This window comes from Electrophorus electricus, chromosome 7 (genome assembly GCF_041902795.1).
Source record: "Electrophorus electricus isolate QZ-2024a chromosome 7, ASM4190279v1, whole genome shotgun sequence".
In the NCBI taxonomy this organism is placed as follows: domain Eukaryota; kingdom Metazoa; phylum Chordata; class Actinopteri; order Gymnotiformes; family Gymnotidae; genus Electrophorus; species Electrophorus electricus.
Window position 1 is genome coordinate 21,739,953 of NC_137503.1, and position 26,500 is coordinate 21,766,452.

Genomic DNA, 26,500 nt, shown 5'->3' on the forward strand with positions numbered 1-26,500 from the left:
AGTCACCTTTGCAGTGCACGTACCACTTCTGAGCTGTTTGTCAACACCGCCTCCCCCGTTAGGAAATCTGATGACTACACATTGGCTTTTAGCTAGGCCTCTTAATAACTGCTCACTGCAATAATCATCAGCTCCAGTCATTTTAGAGTGAGAGGTTTCAGTGCTTTAAAGGGCTGACTGGGAACAGTGAGAATTTAATGTCCCCCAACCCAGTACTTCTGAAAGCTTTTAATGCCCCACAACCTGGTACTGAAAGCTTTTGCATACTAATCATTCAAGCTGGCATATGCATTTCTGTCACATGTTTAGGTCATAATTACCACCTCCTTCGCTCTGACTAACTTCAGTATTGGCCTGGTTTGAACAGCTTCCTCTAGGTGTTAATGCATTCATTTTCAAATTGCATCACAGCTAGGGTTGTGTTTTAAGCATTAGACACAAATGAGAAAAACATTTGGTTATTACATTGAAGCTTGGTTCAAACTGGCTTTTAAACCCAATGTCAATCAGTTAACAATGTTCAAGCATTTTGTAAATGTAACTGCATTTCATCTGAATTTCAGCAATCACAAACAAATTAAAACAGTATTTTATTTCACACAATTTCACAATGCAACATATAGACAAACTGTATTTGCATCTTTTTAGAGATGGAGTTAAATTTAAACTTTTCACAAGACTCCACAAGTTTCACTCTAGAAGACTCATTACAACTACACAGATTGACAGAGTGACATGTGCATCAGATCTTATATTCATACAGATTCACTTTTTGTGTTCATTTCTGTTTTCTGAACAGAAAACCAAACTTCACATGTCAAGGTTGCTGTGAAGGGCAGAAAGAAGTATGCTACTTTAAATCAATCACTGAATCTGCTGTTCGAAACACAACTTCACTCATTGATTATTTTTACTTCTAAGCCTTTCCTCCTCCAAGTATCATTTGAAATGTTACAGGGAGTACAATCACTGAACTGCATCTCTCCCATGTCATTGCCTTTCATGTATTTCATCACAGTCACATGTGGCTGCAGAACACTTTTGATGGATGACTGACACCACTCTGAGTTTGTTATGCTTATCCAGTGCCTATTTGTAGCTTATTATTGATTCCATGTTCAGGGCAAAATACAACTACTGAATCACAGTAAGAATTCTTAAGCCTATCTGAGAGGTATAACATACAAAGCCAAACACCTGATTTTGGCATTGTTGAAGTAATAGGAAAATTGCCTTCCTGCTCTTTGTAACAGCTGCAGGAGGAAGGTTTCATGTGTCCACCAAAGAAATAATTCCCTGTATGTGGAGTCATAAAGGCTCCTTTCCCTGCTTCTTCTGTCGTAAGCTTTGCTTTCCCATTGCAAGGCTGTCATTATTCTTTGAAGTCTCTATGTGGACTCTTTCACTCTCTAAGCTGAAGGCAAGATCGAAGAGGCCAACTCTCCATCCCCATTCAGTGCTTCGGTGTTATAGCACATCTGATGAGTGTTGAACAGTGGCAAGGGCCCTCCTGTTCAGTAACATAGTCCTGACAGCTTCTGGTATAGAATGAAAAATCAGGCAGTGTTCATTTCAGAGTGAAGGCACACTGATCATGCCCAGTGGGAAAGGTTGAACAGCAAGGCTCAGACATTATTGTACAAGATACTTAGCTGTTATTACCAAAAATGACACCCTCCAGAAACAAAAGCCTCATTACTTCTCTAATCTTTTGAGTGGTTTCTTAAACACAGAATGTTCTCCAAAGAGTGAAGCTAAATACTTTAAAGTTTCTCAAGGGCACTTTTCCAAGTGCCAAAAGCTTCTCTCTCAGCAGTTTGAAGTGATGCTTTTAGACATTCCTGCACTCAGTATGAAATAGCCCAATGCAAGCCCCCATTGGACAAGCTTATTCTTAATACATGAACAGTTGTGTGGGATATGCTTGTAACTCTGTGCACACAGTACAACACAGGAGTAATACAGGACACACTTATTAATTGTTCTGCAACAGCATAAATCATGAAATCACTTATGACATTCAGGTATGCAAATCAGCATCCTGCAGTTGGACCTAGAAGTCTCTTCATAGAGTTCCTGTGAGTAATACATACTCGATTTCCATTCACATATACAAAGATGGGAAATACCTGCTTCTAAACTGGACTGTTTGCTCTGCTCTGGACGGGAGACTCTTTGTTCCCTTTTAGATTGAGGCTGAAGTTGAGAAAAGGTGGAACTGCTATATGGTTTGCTGACACTCCTCACTCCTTATGGTGCCACTCTCTTGCTAACAGTCTGTTTACTCTGCCAAATCTGGTTTCAATCTGTTCCAATCAGTCACAGATTGTTTAAAACTTTTCTCTGATTTTGTTTGATTGACCTTTTTCCTGTCAGATTATGCATCTCATATAAATGTTTCTTGACTTCATTTGTTGCCTGCCAGTCGAGCATGATGGCAGCAGCCCAAAATAAAGTGCAGAGTGAACAGGATCCCATTAACCCTCACCGACACACAACACCACACAACTCCTCACCAACACACAATACCATACCATTCCTCACCAACAAACACCACACAACTCCTTATGTGTATGTTTGTGTTTGTTGGAGGAGGAGGTGGGATCTTAGTGTGCGTGTGCTGGTTGACTATTTGCATCAGTTAGAAAACCAAAAACCATACTCAACCACAGAAATATAATTATTACTATTTAATACCAATAGGGTTCCTTTCTTCCCGAGTAAGATTATTGCAATTGGCTTTCTATATTTTTAAAAAGTGACTAAAATAAAAAGTAATGAAATTGCCTCTTATTCTTCTTGCTGAGCACACATTTTTGGAAATAAAGCAAAGCTGTTCTGACTCAAAAATTCCCTTCACCATGCGTTCTACACTGCTCCTATGGATCCTGACCACTTTCTACCTCTGCTGCTCAGATGTGACCGCCATGCTGTTCTCTGGACAGTTTGGCTGTCTACATCATTTTAGTTCTTTCAACAGCCCTTCATTATGGGACGCATGGGCAGCATTTCTTGCAGTGACACTTATAAACTCTGTGGAACGCTGTTTCGCATAGCAAATCACCCAGCATTGAATCACCCATCAGGAGGTTTTCCCAGAAGCAACCTTCACTGGTATTCTTGTTCATTGCTAGCAAGCCCTCTTCTCTGCCTGTTTTGAAATAAACCCAGCAAGTTCTCAGCAGAAGAGCCTGTGGAGCACACTGATCAACTGGGGTGTGACAATTAGGAGGAGATATAGGCAAAGAAGAGCACATATAGAACATTATCGCAGCAGAGATATTGATATAAATCACTTTACACAGCATAAACAAAATAGGCCATTTGGCATAAATAGGTAGCAGATAATTATAGAAATAAAGACCATATGAAATAATTTATTGTCAATTAATGCTGGTAATGCTTACTTCTACTATTAAATTACAACTTTGTTTTGAAAGCATTACACTTTAGCAGGTCACCACAATTTACCATTTTTTCTCAAATCTTAGAGTTAAAATCATATTGGGTAATGCATCCCAAAAACATAATAAATCAAATTATTTATATGGTAACTGCAAGTTAAGATTCGACAGTCATTTAATCCAGTCATTTAATCTCTCTTTCACTGCAGGGTTAAGGAAGTTTAGAATGAAGTTGGAGAATGCCTTTAAATATACTTACTAGAACAGAAGTCTTCGATTCCTGACCTTGGATTTAATTTCTGGTCCTGGATTTTGTAATCACTAGTACTTAATTGAACAGTTAATGCAATTGATTAGACACTTTTTCATCACACCAAAGTCACAGGTAAAAGAACGGTGAAAAATTGGTAGTACCAGAACCTCAATGACTGATTAAGGGTGTTTTTAAACTTGACAACTCTGGTTTGATTAAAACCATGGTGTGGTTCATTAAAGCAAGAAAGCTGCTTCTCAAATGCTGGTGCATTTTCAACTGGTAAAATTACAACCAGATATTGCAATTACAATCACGTGCATTTAGCCCATCTTAGAGTATTGTTTTGAACGTTTGGTTGTTATTAATGCAGATTTGTCAAAAAGTATACATCCTAAAAGCTGTCCAATCAGGATTTGACCATATTTATCCAACATTTGTTTACTTCTTTTGGTCTGATGTAATTATGTCTGATGTAATTATTTGACCAATAAGCAAGCCTAGAGTTCTAGAGTTGATCTAGATCTAGAGCTGAAGACTCTGTTCTAGCATGTGAGAGGTATTGAGTGAGTCAGTCTTTAGCAACTTGTGCAAAGTGAGAATGCAAATATTTTTTCATTGAACTGATGACTGGAGTTTTGGTTATTATGATTTGCTAGAGATATTTATTTTTGCAACATGGTACCATGTACTCCAAATCCTTGTCCATAGTGCTTACACAAGCTTGCTTTAAGGGAGAAATCTTCCTTAAAGATGCTACACGTTCAGCAGAGCTGAAACCTAATTTAGATGAATGTTTAGCAAAATGGGTAATAGATTGACAGAATTCAGAACTATGACATCATATATGACATCATTGTGAAGGACCCCACCCATCCCAACAATAGACTCTTCTCTCTGTTGAGGTCAGGGAGGCGCTTCCGCTCCCTGAAGGCCAAGACAGAGAGGCTGAAGAGGAGCTTCTTCCCACAGGCCATTCCCTGGCCATTCCTCTTCCCACAGGCCATTCCCTGAATCAGGGAAACTGATAAACTGTGGGGACCACCACCACCACCACGTAACATGACTGTATATCTGTACATCTGTATATATAGATTTAGATTTATACTCAATTAACCTGTTACAACAACTGTAGATATGGTTCTATACAATGGATCTGTACATTCTGTAGATTGTGTACATATATACTCAACCATATACATTGTACATTGTGTATATAATCATAATATACATATATTGTACATACATTGTTAATATATTTTTGTACATACATAGAATATATATTTATCTGTATATATATTTTTTTCTCTATGCACCCCTGGTTCTCTTCCTCAGTTTGGACAGAGCACTCTCCACCATTTCACTGCGTGTTGTACTGTGTATGACTATGTATGTGACAAATAAACCAAACTTGAACTTGAACTTGAACTTGATATACCTGTCAGACAAATTTCAAATGCAAAAATAAAGATAACAGAGAAAAAGACCAAAGGAACTAGACAATATCTAATTTATCTATGCATGATAAATAAGACATCACAGATGGGGAGTCCTCAAGGAGGGCGTCCTCTACCTCCATCACGGGATGTCCCAAATGGTTGACCTCCGAGTCTGACCAGAGGCTGGTGTCCTGATACTCCTCACTCCACTCATACTCCCCGTTGTTTTCCCGGTAATCCCAATACAGATAATAAGACCCCGCAGAGTCTGACCCTGGAAACTGGTCTCCATTGTACCAGTTCCGGTAGTCCATCAAGGGTCTATAGGACTCCGTCGAGTCTGACCCTGTACTATACTCAGAGCCCTCCTAAAAGTTTCCAGGCGCACTCTCCCCTGTTGTACCAGTATGGAGAGTGCCCAAGACTATGAGGGGGTTACCCCGCAAGGGCTGGGGAGGAACGATTTGACGCTTTCTTCCCCTTCTTCTTCTTCTTCTTGCTCCTCTTCCCTGGCATCCTTCAGCGATCGGTGTTTCTGTGATGCAGGGAGGCTTGGTAGGATGCGGGGACGAGCCATGTGAAACAGAATGGCATGTTTATTTGCACAAATAACAGGGATGACATAGCTCGCAAGCTATAGTAGGCTCAAACACAAACAATATTCACATTTAAACAAAAGACTTATATACTCACACACTAACAACACACAACGAGGAGCAGGTGTGAAATACAGGGAGGGCGTGGTTATACGGATGAACGAACACGCAAGCACACACAAGGAGACATTTGGGAGGAGGGGCCGTACTGTGACATACAAAACCTATTGATTACATCACAAGTTATTTAAATGATCTCCCAGACCCAATAATATTAAATAAGATAATAAGTGGAATAAATTACATTTGACTTTATGGGGAAAATGAAGCACAATAAAGATGGTTAGTCTCACAAATAAATTACCTAATGCAGGTCACCACAATATACCACGGTGTATATATATATATATATATATATATATATATATATATATATATATATATATGTATGCATTCCACTTAGGAAAATATGGGGAAAAGATCTCGGTTGTATATTTTTTAACAATGGGAAGAACATTAGAGATTACAGAGGTAAATGTTTTCAATATAAATAGTATACATGGATACCACTACAGTCATGGCCAAAAGTTCTGAGACTAGCACAAATTTTGGTTTTCACAAAATGTTTGCTGCTTCAGTTTTTATGTTATGGCAATTTGCATTAACTCTAGACTGTGAAGAATTAATTGCAAAGTCATTCCTTGCCATGGAAATTATTACAAAAATCACACAAATTACTGCATTCCAGCTGCTGCATTTCAGCTCTGCCACAAAATGGCCTGCTAACATCATTTCAGTGATCTTCTCGTTAGCTCAGGAGAAAGTGTTAATGAGGATAAGGCAGCTGATATCACTCTGTCATGCTGATTAGAAGAGCTTTTAAAAGGGTGGTGGTGCTTGAAGTTTTCTTCTGTTAACCATGGTTACCTCCAAGGAAACATGTGTAATCCTCATTGCATCAAAAGAGCTTTACAGGCAAGGACACTGGCACTTGTAAGATAGCCCCTAAATCAACCATTTATCAAATCATCAAGAACTTCAAGGAGAGAGGTTCAGTTGCATTGAAGAAGGCTTCATGGAGCCCAAGAAAGTCAAGCAAGTGCCAGGACTGTCTGCTAAAGAGGATGCAGCTACGGGATCGAGTCACCGGACGATGGCTCGGTGTCAAGAAATGCTGCAAAGTAGCCACTTCTCTCCAAGAAAAGTATCAAGGACAGACTAATATTCTGCAGGAAGTATATGGATGGGACTGCAAAAGAATGGGGTAAAGTTATTTTCTCTGATGAAGCCTTCAGGTTGTTTGGGACATCTGGACAAATGACTGTCAGGAAAAGGAAATGTGAGCACCACCATGAGTCCTGTGTCATGCCAATAGTGAGGCATCCTGAGGCCATTCATGTGTGGGGTTGCTTGTCATTCAAAATTTGCTCAAAATGGAAAAAAGAAAACTTCCATGAATAAGAAATGGTATCAAAACATCCTCCAAGAACAACTTCTCCCAACAATCCAGGAGCAATTTGGCTATGAACAATGTTTTTTCCAGCATGACAAAACACCATGTCACAAGGCAAAAGTAATAACCCAGTGGCTTTGTGAACAAAACATTGACATTTTGGGTCCACGGCCAGGAAACTCCCCAGATCTCAGTCCCATTGAGAACCTGTTGTCAATCCTCAAAAAGAGGGTGGACAAACAAAAACACAGAAACTGTGATCAACTCCAAGCACTGATTAGGCAAGAATGGGTTGCCATCAGTCAAGATTTTGCCCAGACGCTGATATCTAGCATTTCTAGCAATTCAAGGCGAATTTCAGAAGTCTTTAAAAAGAAGGGTCAACTCTGTAAATATTAAGTATTTGCTTAAACTGGATGTATTTGTCAATGAAAGGTTTTTTAAAAAGTATGAAATGCTTATAATTGTACTTCACTATACCATATAAACATCTGACAAAGATCTAAAAAAAAAAAAAAAAAAACTGAGGCAGTAAACTTTGTGAAAACCAAAATTTGTGTCAGGCTCAAACCTTTGGCCGCAACCCTAACCAGACTAAATACAATGGGCTAAATTAAAGACAGTTTATGTTGGAAATGTAAGACAGAACAAGGTACATACATACATGCAATATGAGGTTGTCCCTTTTTTTTCTATGTGGAGGAATGTGTTGGAATATATGGGTTGAATGGTTAGAATGTGAACTGCCCAGATCACCAAAGGTGTGTTTCCTTGGGGAAAAAACAGCAATGCTGCATATGAATAAATTTGCATTTTAGTAACACAAGATTTAATAACCTGTGCTTGGTTGATTCTCAGATGCTGCTCAAAATCCCACAGTCGAAATGGAAAATGTGGAGTGATCAAGCGATGGAAAGTTTTGCTATATATATATATATACAAACATATATGGAAGGGGACAAGAATCTGAACTAATGCTCACAACACGCTAATGCCCATCAAATTTTTATAAACAAGTAGTTGCATCTCACATGCCATAGTGTTTTAATGTTAGATTGTGTAATGTAATATCAATGTCGGTTTGCTGCCTGTTTTTTCTTTTTTATTAAATGTAGCAGTACCAGTTTCCAGCACAGAGTTTGAGCTCTAGTCCTGTGTGGTATTGTCCTGCAGACCCGCACCGTAAAGTTTACCTGAGTAAAATACACCTCATTCAACATATCAGCAAATTAGCAAATGCTTCCTAAGTTCATTTAGAGGTACCATGAGCTGAAAGAACAAACATCATCTAATAGGTATAATCTTTTATATCCTATTATCCTATTGGAGAATCTTGACTTTTGGCTTAAGCTATCTGAACAACAGACAAACCACTCATTGTGAAATTACAGTCAAGATGTTTTGGAGCAGGGGAAAGAAGCATAGCTGAGGGAGCGAATCAGGCCAGAAACAAAAGGAAGAAAAATCCACAACCAGTCAAGCAAAGCTAGCCCAAAGTAATTATTTTGAAGCAGTATCTTTTTCACCTGGCAATATTTTATTTTAACATTAACAGGAAGTAAATTTAATACAAGCACAAAGTTTAATGTCCAAGTCCAAGCCACCAGTGAGCAAGACAAGGGCAACAGTGGCAAGGAAAAACTCCCTAGAGCATGAGGAAGAAACCTTGAGACGAACCACGACTCAAAAGGGTGGGAGGGGGCATTCTCCTCTGACCAAAATTTGTTTCTGACCTATTGTGTAGGGATGATGAGTTGTTGTCTATAAAATTCAGCTGATGGTCCAGCCACCCGCTTGTTTTGTTTTTAAAAAAGCATCATGCAGTATTCTAGTTAACTTCTCCCCAAAATCTCTTCCCCGAAAACACAAATCAGCTTTTGTCCTTCTTGGTGTGGATCTGTTAAACTTGTTCTCTTTTTAAAATCTACATTGAATTTCCAATCTACTTGTATTACAGTTTATGGACAGAGCGCGGTCTTTAGGACATAAAATCTTGAGGGTTTTTTTTATATGCATTAACAGTGTTATCTATCCAGGATGACACTGTTTTATCTTCTAAGTTAAATTTCAACATCATCTGATTGTTTTGGATTTCTCGCTTAGCAAATATGCACTTAACTGTTAATAATAATTATTATTATTAACAGTTATAACATCCTTATAATTATAATGACATCTTACACATGTGATTATATTTATTTATTATTATTTATTATATTTATTATATTATAGTATTTTTTTTGTTGTTGCTCTTGCCCCTAACTTGTTTGTGTAACAATGTAAAGTAAAAAAAAAAAAAAAAACAAGAAGAAAGGGGGGGTGGGGGTGAAAGTTATGAGGTCACTGTCCTCTGAGTCTCTGCTGACTAATTGAATTGACACTTACATTCAATCCTGTTACCATTAAGAATAGTTTAATGAAATCATTTGACTTTCCCTTTCAAAGAAAACTGTGGGTTTGCTTTAGCTACCTTCCCTGTTTTAAGAATTTTTAGTCATGGTTTCCCTTTTACAGTGTGTTTCCCTCCTAATTAGGTGAAAAGCAGCCACTCTGGCCCCATGGTGTGCTAACAGAATAGGGCCTTTTCTTAATTCCAGACTGTATTCTAGACAGAGTGTGCTGCAGCTGCATTACTAGACATAGAGAGCAGCTTCCCTGCTCCCCCCATGTTACTTCAGCTCATCAGCTCATTTTAAATCCATGGGTGGAGTCGGGTAGGTTTGAGCATGGAGAATAGCATTTCACCCCCTCCAATACAGCAAGAAGACACTTTACTCCTCCATTATAAATGCATGCAGTGCATAGCTCATTTTCATCGAACAGCTCAGTGGCTTTTTCTGAAATAGCAGCAAATTTATCAGGAAGCACATTCTAAATGCATCGTCCCACAATCTAAACACGTCATCCCAACCATCTGCTCTGCAGCAATGTTATGCCTTGGTGGAGCAATTTTGTCAACAGATTACTTTTCTATCCTCTGAGACAGGAATGTGCCAAACTAAAGTGTTATTTGACTTAGATGAGAGGACCCCGATTGCTTTACCAATAACAGATATCTTTAAGAATCCTCAATTCTGTTTGTTGTGCTTTGGTGATATTCTGCTCAGGATATTAGGCATGTGTGCCTGCCAGAACAGGATCAATAGTCCTAGAGACTGAGGTTGTTGCTCAGCTGCTGTTGGCCTGTCCCTTACAGACACAGGTGCCATTAACACTGCTTTTAGGCTGTAATGTTATAGTCCAGTAATTTAAGAATGCGGTAAAGACGTAAACCCAGTCCGAGCCATTTAGAGTGTTATTAGTTCATCATTAATGTCATTAGTATTTGGCGGTATCCAAATCTATGTAGATAAAACCATTAATATACCTTTATTGCACATGATAAAGAAGAAACCACACACACACACACACACACACACACACACACACACACACACACACACAATTAAATAAATAACCATAATCTGTCCTGGTTGTTTTTAATTATGTCATTAAAAGAATATGGAACTCTACATGTTTTGTTACATGCTTTCATATCCACAGATTCACTCTCTGGAAAAATGTTGTACTGATTTATGTTTTCTAATAAGGCTGCTGAAGACTTCAACATTTCTGCACATGCCTCTTCTAACCTCCTTTCATCTAAAGTCACTTTTTCTCCCTCATTTAATAGATTTTTGCAGTTAAACAAGACAAGAGCTTGTTATCTTGTGCTGAAATGCCCATTTTTGTATTAGCATCTGTTATTTATGGTTCAAGAAACAGTCCAGATACATAAAGCCATTGTGATGGAATGGGGATAAAACCTAAATGTAGACTAAACTGGGCTTGTAGAAATGTACAATACAATTGAACTTTAAATACAATGTATATTTAAGTAGAAAACTGAATTCAGTCTTCTTTATCATAAGTGTTGGAGTCGAATATTTAGCTCAGTAGTACCTGCAGTCTCTGCAGCAATGTTTCAAAAATCCTGCACCAACTTCTCTTGTGAAAGTCAAAAAGTACAAACATTTAAAGGATAAATGAAACAGTGTCTTGTAAATTATCATACATCAAGACTGAATGTCATTACAGTCTGTATTATAACGTAACGTAGTCCTGCTTTCAGGGACAGAGAAACATACAAGGAAGCCCAAAAACTAGCACACTGTGTGTTTCCTTCACTTAAGAAATATCATACTTAGATCTGAGAAAAGGGGAAAAACAACATTCTGAGAAAGGAGAGCAGCATGAAAGATTCTCACATGCCAGATCCTATGCAAAGTCACCTTAATCTAATATGCCATGAAGGTACGTTTGCTTTGATTTGACATCAATGTGCTTTATGATAAGTATTGCAACTGTGTTTGAATTAAAACAAATGTCACATTAAAATTTGTATCTACTAGATTGTTTGTTGTGATGGATACCTGAGAGTAACCTATGTCACCTGTATGACTTAAACATCAGTATGACTTAAACATTGTTCCAAAAATGGATTTGGGTGCATTAAGGCAGAATAAACAGTAAATGTTTTTGTGAAGTCCATGACAACCAGAGTCTAAAATCCCATGGTAATCTCTAACAATTTACTCTTGACATGCTATTCACAGGAAATATTTGAATCAATCATTGCAGGTGGTACTTTCAATTATACCTTCTTGTAGTGTCCTTTATTCTTATTACTCCGTTCAATATAAACAGTTATTGTATATAAATTTGACTGTGTGTATGTTCCAAATATCAATACACTGTTTGCACACTCACTCCACCCTCCCTGAGCCATGTGAATCTGATTAGTCTTCAGTGCATCTGGCCTTACCCTTCTGTCTCATCCTAATACTTCAGACAGACTGCAGACCAGCATATGTTCAGATAAAGCCCATCTTTCAGGAGGCCACCATTGTTAACAGATGGTAACGTAATAACCTGACCCCATGACCTTTCCATTACCATAGCCAAGCCCTTTCCCACCAGATTAAATGTTAAGTGCCTTGCAGACGACTTGTCAACAGCCCTGCGGAAGGCCAGTAGGTGGTAGGTGTTTGCGGTGGCATAAGCTTTCAGAGCAAATCCCCATTAATCACAGTGAAGTCTTAAATGATGAGGTGCTCACTGCCACCCCAGTGATAGAGGTCCTCCCTGAGCACAGGGCGGTCTCTGTTGTCTGGTTGCATGGAAGTCACAGATGCAATGTGGGAGCTGAGGTGCAGTGTCAGCCCAAACAAGAATTCATCATCACATCACTGAGAAGCATGGGGATGTTTCTTTGCATATGTCTGGCTTACCAGACTTTCTTTTGTTTCATCTGATGAGCCCTGGCAGGGCAGATTTTTGAGAAAATCTCTAAACACTCTTCGCTGTTTGTTTTTAATATCTTTATTGAACTTAATAAGAACAAGGTAATCTGTCTTGAAATAATTCAATTAACTATAGCTATTGGAATCTGATAATTTTCTAATTTTCTAGCTATAAACTATTACAATGCAAATGTGAACTGCCCAGAATGTGAGTTTCAAGCAAAGGTAATTTATTAAAACAGTTCTGCTTACAGGCTTTTTACATAGTTCCAGAGTAAGTGCTGATATGATTTGCTTGATCTGCTGGAATCCTTCTGGTGTTTCTTTCCAGAGGAGAAGCTCTGTGTGTGTGTGTGTGTGTGTGTGTGTGTGTGTGTGTGTGTGTGTGTGTGTGTGTGTGTGTGTGTGTGTGTGTGTGTGTGTGTGTGTGTGTGTGTGTGTGTGTGCATTCAGCATATGCATTCAGAATCAGTTCATTCTCAAATGTTGCTGTCATACACCTAATTTTTCTCTGCAAGGTCAAACTGCATGGCCCGTCAGTCTCAATGCATATTCTTCAATGTGCTCTACAAAGTCTTCCATCCTCAGGGGGAGGGGCATTAGAGTAAATATTAGGAGTGCAAATTGAAGTAGGGCTTGTGGGGTTGGATCAAGTGCTGGGTCATTCATGTAAACATGCACTTCATTATTCTGACAGAAACAGAGTGTGAGATTTTTTAACTTTACCAGATACATGCTTTATTTGCTAATGGTTTAATTAATTATTCAAATGGTGCCATTGCAACCATCCTCCAATGCTTTATGAGCATAATTTACTGTATCAAATGTTTTATTTTAATGTTTTTTATTTAATTAGAGAAAAAAATATCTTGTTCACAGCTGGGTGCTAGATCCACATGTGTATATGGTGCTGCAACAATACACTGCAGGTTAAATCTTAAATGTGTATTTAAATACAGACCAATTATAAATGTGTAGTTATTAGTAACCAATCAATCCAAACTGCCTCATATTTATAAAAAATATTTTATGTGCAATGTTGCGCAGTAAGGAGGTGGACGCATGTGCGGAGAAGAAGGAGATTTATTAGGGGCAAATCCAGAGTCAGAGTCGGTATAGCAGTCCAGGGTTAAAGAACCAACATAGAGATTATGGGGATACATGAAAAACAAAACAAGGGCTTGGAAAACACAAAGCAAAAGCACACAAAGGCAAACATGGGAAGCAGGCTATAACAAAGATGCTAGGAAAACTCGGGGATAAGAAACACGGGGGATGTACAAACCAACATTCAATACAACCAAACACAATGAACCTCACACACACATTCAAATAAACACATACACAAAATGAAGTAAACAATGAACAGCCCAGACACAGGCACCGCAACAGGTTAGAAACGAGGGCAGGTATAAGCAATCAAACATAATTTTATTTTTTAATTTAAAAAAAAAGAAAGAATGAAACATTTTTAAAAAGACACTGGTTCAAGAATACATAATTGAAATTTGTCTACAAGTGCTCTTTACTCTTTAAGCACTGTTACAATGTAAAGCACTTACTCTTAAAATAAATGTTGGCATGGTGGATGTGCTTTATATGGAGCCTCTAAGATGAGTGATTCACATCCCTTTCAGACTCTGTGCATGCCTAAAACCCCATTCGCTTTTCGCAAACCAGTGCCATCATGGCTATGGGCAATATCATCATGCTTAAAAGCTATGTGTCACAGCCAATGAGAGACTATTACAATTTGAGTAATTCTCAGAGATAACCAAAAGTGGAGATAGGTTACATTTAGTTAAATCAAAGCTTAATGTAAGATGATATGGAGTGAGATGTAGCTTGTACATTAATCTCAGCCTGGTCTCATCGTGTCCAATGACGTTATCATGGCAACATTTCTATAGACTTTTCACATTTCATTTATAGCTGACTAAATACCATTAGAGTACATTGATTAACTATTTATGTGTGATTGTGTGATTTATGTGTATCTAAATATTTATGTGTGATTGTTAGGTTCGGTGGGCAGAAATGGAGTCGAAAGCAGGTTGAATGAAACAGGTTTAATGAATCCAATCACAAGGTAATCCAAAAGCAGGGTAGAAAAACAGGCAAAGTTCAATGTGAGTAGAGACAAACGACCAGGCAAACTAAACTGACAAGGGACAGAGAAAAGGACAAAAACAGAGGTACCAGGCATATAATCAAAAGCTACAAAAAGGTAAATACAAAGAACAACCACTTGAAAACATTAGATAGATTCTGAGTGAGACTTTTCAAAGATAGACTAAAATAGGCTGATTTAAATACACAGAGATAAAACTGTTAAACTAGAAATAGGTGAACTAAATAAATTGCCAGGGGATTGGAAACAAACAAGAGCACTATGGGGAATGTTATCCACTGGAGGCAGGCTGCAGACATGACAGTGAATGTCTGAGTCAATTAGATCATTCTGTATTACCCAAAGCATCTGTGGCATTTGTGAAAACATACATAATACATTATAATTCAGGTAAAGAGCAGTACCAAGCGGAGCTTCTGAAAAGTGACTGTGCAAACCTCACCCACATACTTTTATACTAACAATAGCAGTGATTAACTGACTCAGTTATTCCTTGCCAAATTTGCTAATGACATTTAATTTCAACATGGAACTTCTTTAATTGAGTTCTATAAGCTCTGTTATCATGCAGAAATTGAAAATTTCCCCAAAATCAAAAACAAAATTTACATTGTTCATTAGCAAAAATAAAACAATTAAAAAGCACACTCTAAATATTTGAAACTGCTCTATATGAATACATGAAACTGGTCTATAAAAGATAATTTAGGATTTTGAGCACCTCAGAGTGAATTTGTGAAATCCTCCGTATCAGTGTTTGACATTCAGAGACACCTTCGGAGCGTAAGCCTTCATTAGCAGTTAAAGAAAGCTTGAAGTCCACTGACAGACTCTACTGCACATTAGCAACAATATGAATATTCTCCTTCTCTGTTCTCCACATTAGAATCATGTGCAAGAACTATGAGAATATAGCACAGCTCACCAAACTCTGAAGAAATAGTGTTTCTTTGCCAATAGTATGTCTCAGCTGTGAGCATAAAACAACCCTTTATATGGTCTTAAATGCCTTGGGGTAATTTCAAGGACACAGGTTAAATCCACTGTTGGAATAAATACATTCATAATAATCATTTTCCACTGAAAATCATTTTAGCAGACTAGGGTTAATCTGTCTTGACATGAGGCATAGAAAAAAGATGAAGTTTTTAAAAAGTTCTGAATGGGCTGTCAAAATATAAAATCACCTAACGACACCTTTTTGTCGCTTGTCCTTGCTTCACTAAAGACTAAGAAAACATGTACCTATTAGAATCAAATAACCTTTGCCAAAATTACTTTAAATCATATTAACTTTTATTTAACATAATTATTTAACCTATGGGTACATACATTTAGCAAATGTTCTTCTGTGACTGCTAACTGTGGTTAACAGCCATGAATTTCTGTTCATATCGTAAAGACTTTATGGTTTACCCATTGCCATTAGTTAGCATGAGGACATTTTTATAATGTTAATTGCTTCCACTCACTCATTACTGGCCCATTAGCTTTGTTGACCAGACACTTCGTTAGCAGTTATTCCGTGCATTTCTCAATAGTATTTCTTTGATGTTCCTGTATGCTGTATTATTGGTATTAACACAGAGTGGTCCATTATTTGTAGCTTTCAGAAAGCTACTGTGCAGTGGAGCTTCCTCCTTTCCAGAAATACTACATCTTAGGAATTGTCAACTTGTGGCTCATAAGACATGTTGGTGTTTGAACCAGCATGACTCCATGACTACAGGCTACTTGTGGTGACATCAACAATGGGAGGAGGGGGTGGGGGGGGGTTGCAGGGGAGGGAGAGCTATTGCTTCAGTTGATTTTTACAATTTGCTGATAATGAGAATGCTGTATTATATTTATGATCAAATGTCAGGAGATTCCAGAGGGTCTACTGTTAATGCAGTGATTCCTATATGCTTGGAGAATACCATACAAAGAAAATCATATTGCATGCATTGTTTGTAGCATTAAATATTAACCTGGCAATGAATATAAATGGAAGTAGTGGAAGGTGTCATTAAGCTGGGATTGTTAAAATGTGTGTTTAGCTGCATGGTGAAGGAGTCAGGGAGGCAGAGGGAGTGACAGAGCAAGTGGTATGGACTGAGCTGGGCTAAGCTGAATGCTCATCCCAGCATGTAGCCTGGGGGAAGACACGCACACATGCTCTCACACACACACACACACACACACACACACACACACACACACACACACACACACACACACACACACACACACACTCTCACACATGCTTGCGCACTCACACATGCACATATATGCACATCATTCTGAAGAAAATCATGACCATCTGCAACAAGATTTATAAAAAGATGCCCAGAATCCTCCCCTTGAGACGATTCTCAATATGAGTCCATCACCAAAGGTTGCAATCCATTCTGATTGCCTTCCTCCAGTGACCGATAACAGCAGTGATGAATTAAGAATTATACTGTGCCATAATGGTCTTATCTTTAAAAATGCTATATACTCCATACACACAGATGAGCATCTGGATCCCCCCCCAGCGAAATGCCGAAACATCCCGGCATGTTGACACATCTATGCATCAGCAACATACACAGATAACGCAGACACATATCCAAGGCAGATAAGTGCTGGGTGTGATTTTAGTAAAATGCGACCTTTTCCCAGATTAGCAGGGCAGTTATGATTTCTTTCTCTATCAAGCTCTTCATTTGTCCTGCAGAGGCATATTGTTACAGGGTTTTTTCTTTCCCTCAGCCATCTGTGACATAGTGGCACCATCTACACCTAACATTCTTGTGTCTCCTGTATCTGGATGCTGTCAGCAGAACTATACAAAGCAGTTATAGACATGTGTGATTAGGTTAGGCGTGCCAGCTCTGGAACAAGACAGGCTCACACCTTTGTCATATAAGACCCAAACATGGCATAATCGTTTCTTGATCTAGGCCGATCGTGGTCTTGTTATATCTCATGTAATCAGGCTGTAGTAGTGCGAACAGATCAGGCTGCAGATTGATTAGAACTCGATCCAGCATGGCCGCAGCTCCTCATTCTTAAGTGAAGGTGCAGTGGCCTGGCTCAGGGGGCTGCCGGGGCAGGTCCTCTGTTTCCACCCTACAGACTTCTCCTGCTTCAGTGATGTGGAAGTTATACTTGCACACATAATGTTGTATTATTTTACATTAGCATTTCTGGCCTTTGTTGACGCTTTTGGTGTTTATGCCTATTTATTTTGTTAGGTGTGATGTAGATGAGATCCCACTGAAGCTGAGGAATAGGTGATGAATGAGTGAATGAATTAGTGAATGATCTACACTTTCTCTTCATTCTCACAGTATTCATGCTTCTTTTTATTTAGTGCACTGAATATTAGTACATTGTACATTTGTTACATACTTGAACAGAAGATTTAACAACAAAAGATTAATACAATAGATTTTGTCATATTATGACAAAATTCAGAATCACAATTTGCTTGTTTGCTGTTTTGGATAGAAGCCATTTGGTAAAATCATTCAGAGTATTTGAATACCCATTAGTTAATTCCATTTCTTTTATTTTTAGATATCTTTGAAAGGTGAGTATTACAACTGAGAAAGCTAACTGTTTACCACAACTATGAAAGCATTTCTCTTTAGTGTGCGAGTGATTGGATTAGTGAAGCAAGATAGGGAGAGAGGGAGAAATAGATGCATTTCAAGGAGGTGAACTGGCTCTGTGATTCTGGTTTCCAACACACATGCAGGAACAGCCATGGCTTAGGCAAACTGAAACCCACCAACAAAGAGAAGAGGGCTCTCTCTCCTCTCACAACTCTCCTGGAGACTTCATATCAATCATAGTTGTTTGAAACCTGTCAACCTCAATTCTAGAACTCTCTGACAGACATAGTACTGGGTTAGGGTTAGGGTTAGACCTTTGAGAGAGAGAGAGAGAGAGAGAGAGAGAGAGAGAGAGAGAGAGAGAGAGAGAGAGAGAGTATGTGAGGCAAATCAGACTGTAAATGGCATGCCACAGATTTTTATTTCATTACTCCACTGCAGGTAATCTGAAAGCAATTACATAATTGACTGAAATAAATAAACTGCCTAATTAAAAAATGTCTCTTCGATAACATGGACCCTGCAATGTGTACACATCACAGCTAGTGTAATGTTTGGAATGTGACTGTTTTTATGCCATGATTACTTTTTGTTGTCTGGAATAAGGCTTGGCTTTAAAAGATTGCTTTGAAGAAAAATCCTGTGTGTGTGTGTCTTGGGTGGGGTTGGAGGGTTTAAGAATACAGTCCAGTTTGTGCTATTAGGCACTGTTGGCAAATGGAACATTAATTCAAACTCTCTAATTAGCCTCAGCTGAAGAATGTCACTGTAATTTATGGCATGTTACATTTGGCCATCTGTTCTGGATCCTTCCTAACCTGTAAGTATTGGAATCTTATTTTCCAACAGATAAGTAGGCTGATATATATATATGTGTATTTTGGACTAAGATATTGTACAAAGCAGTGTTACCCAATGCAGTCTTCAGGGATCCCCAGATGGTCAAAATCTTTATGCCATACTAGCTCCCTACAGACCTGAACAAAGCAATCGATGACACTGGATGCCTGGTACAGTTATGCAGAGTGCTGGAATGGAGCTAAAATGCACACTCCCTGGCCATCCACAATTACTGGGTTGGGAACCACTGGTTTTAGGGGGAGCAGTTCCCTGGTATGAATGCCATGCTGTGTTAAACCTGTGGAGTGCATTAAATATAAAAATGAGTAAGTTAATATGATTACAGGTAAGTTAAATATGAGTTAAATATGTTTTTAAGTAAATACGCTCAGTCTGATATCAGAGAGAGAGTTAGCAGCTCACCTTGACGAGGAGTGTTAGAAATTTGGCCATTCAGATCTGGTTCTCTACACACTTATCTCTTTTCACACTAGACTGCCTGACTATAGTTGTGCCCTGGTGAGGGGTGAACGAAAGAATGAATAACTTAATAAATGTTCTGATACTTTAAGCTAGAAGAAGGCACATTCTGAGGTCATAAAATCTCAGCAACAGAATTATTTTGTTTCATTTCATGAAAAGGGTTCAGAAGAGGTTGCTATAATTATTAGATGGATTCTAATATATAAAAGTCTAGCACACTCCACCCGCGCACCCCCCACCCCCTATCTGAGTCCCCAGCCACCTGCCCATCTGATCATTGCTGCATCATTTGAATTTCTGCAGTATGCCTGTGGTACAGCAGCAGAGATGGAGCAGGCAGGCCTATTCAGCATGGTGTGTCTCTTCGATTGCCTGGCCAGAGCAGGATGTAATTAATACATCAAGTAAGTGACTGTAACAGGCAGTAGACACTCCAGGAGATGATGGGGTGAAGTAGTGTGTGACCAGCAGAGCTTTCAGATTCTTCAGAACTAGCCTTGGGATATCATGTGCATATTGTTGCTTGATATCACATAGATATTGCTGCCGGATATCACATGGATATTGCTACTGGATATCATGTGGATATTGCTGCTGGCCACTTTGCAGGCCTGAGCGGCAAACACGTGGCAGGATCACTGCATTGTATTTTTTTAATGGGCATATGGGGAGGGTCTGCATAAAATAGTTGTAAATTAAAATGAATGCAATCTGACAAGCTCCCATGGGATATCAATTCATCAAAATATGCTGCCAATATGGAAAAGTTTGAAGGACCATCACCTGGAAACAAGTCTTTCGAGCTTTGTTTAGAAAACAAGTCATCAGGAATATTACCATGGGTATGGAACAAGGATTCTGTTCATTAATTGAACCAAAATGGCTTATAAATACATAGTGACATGCAATAAGCATCTGCAGAGAGAATTCAAAATAGTTTTGGCTCTCACAGGAAGATTATAAACCTAGAAATGCACAAGTCGAGCCACTACATTCAGATGACTGGCCAGCCCTCTGACTAGCACTGCTCATTATTCTTTGAGCTAATGCAAATGCTAAGTGGTAGAATCTGTCTGTATAACTCAGTGCATTATTGGTATCAACATGAGGAAAACTCCCCTGCTATCTTTCTCAAACCCAAATTCAATCCATGTTCAAAATTTGACAAATTGCAAAAAATGAGTAGGGCTGTCTTTAAATGTTTTCATATGTATAGAGCTGTATCTGTATGGTTTCAAATGTGTAGGGCTGTCTCTATATGGTTTCATTATGATCTTTTTTCTATGACACTTGATAAATGCTTGCCCGAGAGAGATATTTCCTTAATTGCAAACACACACACACACACACACACACACACACACACACACACACACACACACACACACACATAAAACAGAGGGCTTCTACTCCTAATTCTTTGTGATGCTACACATGTTGCACATACATTGCACTTCCACACAGAAGTTCAGTACTCTGTTCTAACATTCACTCTTAGATACTCTTTACCCTGCTGTAATGAAAACCAGTTGGCCAGGCATGTGTGAATCATATGAATCATGCCATGGTTTTATGAGAGGGTAAACACTGTGACCCAGCTAAGGCCCCTGCTCTAAGGGCCCTCTACCCTGGGAGACATGAGCTCCAACTCTCTGAGACACACACTAGAGCTCCAGAGACTCAGGATGAAGTCCCAGCTTGCTGAGAAACATTTCTAAACTGTGGCCAGTGGGGCATCTCTGTGGCCTGGTTAAGGACAGCAATCCTGTCATAGTTACACGACACCAAGCTGAAAGAAGGAGGCCACACACTGCCAACTGCAATCGATCAATCTAATATCTGAAGCATGAACAGAGATGGGGAGGTTCCTGGTTAGTAGGGTCAGAGGAGGTGTTTCTCATGAGCTCTGGCGGGTTGGTGGGTGGTTCATGAGATAAAAAGATGGCTGCTCTCCTTCAGCTGAATGCTGATCCTATGGTCCTACTTGTGGGTTACACAGAAATCGTTTTGTGTGAGAACTTTTAGCCTCTGTAAACTTTGAGACAAAATTAATGACATCCTGTCTCACCCAGCATTGACTGGAAATATAAGGTTAGATCCTCACTGCAGGTGATACGGAGCTTTCCAAGATGTAGTGATGTTTAAATCTGCACTTAGGCTGTCCTTCAAGCTCAAACTACTGGTTTTGCTACTTTTTCTCCTTTGGTCACTAACATTGATTTTAATTTTCTTTTTTGAGATATCTTACATTATAATATCAACATCATGATTTTCCATGTTAAAACTGACCATGGAAATCAGGGTAAATATTGGTAGTTTGGATTGATTAGTTTGATGTTGTAGTGCTCTCCAATCTTGGCATTTCGGTTGCAGACATTTCATCACAAGACGAGGTGACATCTTCAGTGAAAGCATCATACTGTGTTTGGTTTATGAGTTTTTGTCATAATATCTGTTTGTTCATGGAACCTTGTTCGATCTGTGAATGCCATTGGTGGTTTTACTGGACGTTGATTGGATGATCAACTGGGCTTAAAGCCAACTCTGGGTCGCAGGTTATAGGCTGGTCTCTGACTGGTTATTTGATTTAATGGCGTGTCCTGATCTGGCCCATTATCTTCAGGCCGCGCACTGGTTGGTGGGCTGGCTAAATGCTGGTTGTTGTGTAGGGCAACGGGCTGCATTTCTCTCATTGGGCTGAGTATTGGTTGGTTGATTGATTGAGCACTGCACTCTGACACACGTGTTGATGTTTGTTCTGGTTCTTGTGTCCAACCTTGATTAATAGGTTGGGTTCCCATTCTGACTGTCTCATAGTCTTCTGGTCGGGTTTCTTGGTTGGCCCTCTTTTGGTCACTCATGTCCCTCTTCCATATTGGGAAATATGCATGGTCTAGTTCAATGTGCTTGTTTACTGATTTATCTGTAGAGTATGATGCTTCCAAGAATTCTCTGGTGTGTCTTGTGTTTGCTTGAGATATGACTTTGACTGTTTCCAAATTGAATTTGTGTCCTTTTTTGTCTTCATGAATACACATCAGTGAGCAGATTGTGTCATTTAATGGCTGACTGGTGTTCCTCTATGTGGGTGGAGAGTGTTCTGCCAGTCTGTCCAATGTGGTGTCTGTCACAGTTGCTACATTGAATTTGGTAAATAACATTGGTCTTCTGTTTGATTTGGAGTTCTTCTTTAGGTCTTGAAACCACACTTCTCAATGTAGTATTTGATTTGTGTGCAACTTTGATACCATGGGGTTGGAATAGTCTTGTCGTCATCTCCAAGATGTTCTTGATATAGAGTAACGTTGTTTGTTGTTTGTGTGTTATGTGTGTTGTTAGGTTTCTTGGTCAGACACCTTCTTAGGAATGCTTGTGGGTACCCATTATTTGCAAACACCTTGAGTATTTCTTCGCTGGAGTCTCTTTAAGATGAAGTTTTAATGAAGTTTGGGCTCCAGTATCAACTGTTCACCAAGCACCCCACTCTCCTAGTCCCAAAGCCCTTGCTCTCTTACATAACAGACGTATACATCGTAAACATCAAATACTCCTAAAATCACTCTATTAAAATCTGGTCTCCACTTTCTCTGTAAAATGCTTCTGAGCAATGCTTTAAGATGATGATTAGCAGAACTCTGGGTGACCCTGTCATGGTTGGTATGAAGGCTGAGTGATGTAGTTAGAGGCACCCTTTTTACTGAGATAAAGATGAAAGTGTTTTTTTCACAGAACAAAGCCTATGCAAAAAAAAAATAAAAAATTGCTGTGCCACAGAAAACTGCAAAATGAATGCTTGAGTCTGTTTATTTCTTTTCCTTTCATCCTCTGTGAGCACAGGCATGTCACATTTTGTACAAGGTACAACTTCAACAGGACAAGCATTTTATGCTAATTGTCAACAGAGTGTTTCAGTGGAACAAATCTTTTTGTTCAGTGGCAAAAAAAACCCAAAAAACAATCACGTCAAAGAAAATCACATCCAATTTAAAATATTTGTCTTGTCTTGTTAGTTCTAACTCTTTCTCCAGCTCTCTCCTCCATCTAACCAAAAATATGCTGTAGTAACTTAATACTGAGATCTAAGACAGTGCTCATGGAACAGAGCAGTATGTCTGGGTTACTAAAACACCATCCCACATCCACCATCTTCCAGCAATGATGTCAATCACCAGTCCCATCCCAACACATGTGTAACTGACTGCAGAAACCTCATGTTAGGAGCCTCTCTTTCTGCATTGCTGTCTGTATGTGTGTAACAAAACAGAGGCACTGTAGTTGCATGTCTAAGAGAAAAATGATCGCATGGTTATTCTGGGTCAGCCCATTCACATGTGCTTGAGTCTGTTTATTTGTTTGCTTATGCCTGGTAACAGTCTGGGCTATGAGGTCATGGCAGCAGAGTGCTGGCAGAGGAAAGGCAATGCAATGTTTCCATCTATGTGGGAACCAGGGTAGAACAGCAGCATGTGAGATTCGTGTGAGGTGTGTTTTTAAAAGCTCAATATTTGTTTTCAATTCCTCCCAAAACACCTGATACTACAGATGGGTGAATGCTATTGGTGAAGAAACTGGAATTTTTGTGTGTATACTTTTTATTGAGTGAAGAACAAGTTTGATAGTATCCCAGTATCCTTGTTATTCACATTTAACTTTTACATTTTTAATTAATTTTATCTCTTGTCTCTAAATTTTATATTATAATTAATCTGTAAAGCACATTTAATTGTCTTGTATATAAAATGTAGTATATAATAAACTTAAATTGCTTAGCCTAGAGGTTCTCAACAGCTGCCCTCCTGACACAATGTTTAAAACATGACTCACGTGTAGGCCTCAGTTTTGAATCATACAGAGTGTCATACAGAATAGTCCAGTTAATCCACAGACTTTAGCTTTTGCTGATAAAGTGTTCCCTCCCTTCAGTACTACAGGTTTAGTGTTCGCATGATCCCTTCTACTCACACTCACTGGAATGTGCAATGAAAGGAAATTCTTACGAGATGGTTTTTAATGAATTTAGCTGTCAGCTCAATGAGAAATGAAAAACAAAAACAGGTAGTGCTTAAGTGCTTTATTTTGAACACAGAGGGAAAGAAGTCAGAGGCAGTTTCCTCCTACCTCCTGAAGCCCTGTCACAGTGGTCTCCTGTTTGGCCCATAGTGTCTAATAGAAGAGACAGGGTCAGGGGAGGCCCATTGTTTTTCATTCAGGTGCACAGTCCCAGAGCATTCTGTTTCCTGCGATAGACGGAGATCATTCGGGTGTTGGCTGTCCCACAATGCCAAAATGTCACTTTAATATTTAAGACACAAACAGGCGAGGCTGCTCCATTGTAAGAGGAACACATCATTTTTCAAATTAATAAGGATGAAGGCAGAGTATTCTGCCTTCATCCAACACACAATTTCTAGAGTTCATGAGTCTGTACACCATGAGCATTGCTAGTTAAGACAGGCAAAGTTTAAGTGACTCCAGTGAGCATTTAAAAGTATTCCATTGCATAACGAAAAGGGAAACATTCTTTGCACATTGATAAATTTGCTGGGTGTGGATACAGCAAAGTATTCATTTTCACACACTACCTTTTTGCACTTATGTTTATTGATTATGTGATTGTGTGTGGACTATAAAAAGGAACAAGTCGGCAGTGATATAAGTGGAAGATTTTGGTATACAGGTTTAAGACATTCCCCTATCTCTATAGAAGGATGCTATAATTACTTTTGGTTTAAAAACAAGTGGAGTTTTTTTGTTGTTGTTGTTGTTTGTTTGTTTTTTATTCAGACTTCTCAGAATATCTGTGAAACTCAGGCAGGTATTACCAAGCAGCACAAAATGTTCTCTGAATCATTTTTTCAGAAATTATTTTTTGTTGTACTTATCTCCTTATTTACTTTTGCAGTAATAACATTTTACATTAAACTATTTCTAGGCTATAATATATACAGCATTATATGTATATTATATAGTATTGCATGTATTTTATATACAGCAACTAATAGTCACCAAAGCCACATATATTATGACCCAAACATGGAAGCAATAAAAGTCTTTAACTGAAATCTATAAAAAAGATTGGAGTGCATTTCTAAGTGTTATGGTCTATAAGCAGGTCATAAATGTTTATGAGTCATTTTACTTGTTAATATTTATCACAGACACATTAATTATGAAATCTGTGATTGAATCATCTGGTAAGCAGGAAACAAGGGTCTACAGTTTCAGTACCACAAAATAGTTTACAAATATAACAATTCTAAAACAAAAAGAAATCTTGACCTTAAAAGACACTATGAGAAATTATGGAGAGGAACATTTATCTTTTTTAAAAAAAAAACTGCAGATTCAGTGAATCACTGTGCAGAGGCAAATTAGTTTGTATATACCACATCCAACAAAACAAGAAAGATTTTTCAAAAAGGGATTACAGATGATGTTTTGTGCCACAGCAAAAGGGGTTTGCATCTCAGTCGGGCTTTTCAATCGAGTACAGTACACTCATATACCAAAGGTCATCATAGTTTGACACAAGGTCATAATTAGAATGCTTAGCAAGATTTTATAGATAGGTTTTGTATTTTAATTAGGTTAAATAATCTTGATTCTCTGTAATTTCACCATTATTTTTCAGTCACAAAAATGCCTTCTATTATCCATTTCATGTTGCCCATGTTAAAAGTATTTTTTTAAGAAGAAAAAAAAATTAGAAAGGTCAGCCTTAAATCATCATTCAGCTACAGCCGTACAATTCATATTCAGCTGCATCCAACTATTTGAACAGATAGCACAAAGAAAGCACAAATATAAAAAGCTGCGGGCAAATGCTAGGCTGTGTTCTGACTGGACTGTGTCCTGTGTGTTCTGATTGGTTGTATTCTTTCAGTGTGAGGAGGGGCAGACTGATTATTTCATTTCTAAAAGCTAAAACCCCTATTGCAGCTCATGATTAGCTTAAGGGTCTATAATTATGCCAGAACATTGTATGACTTTTGTGAGAGACCCATAAAAGTTAACTGTTTCACTTTTCCCATTAAG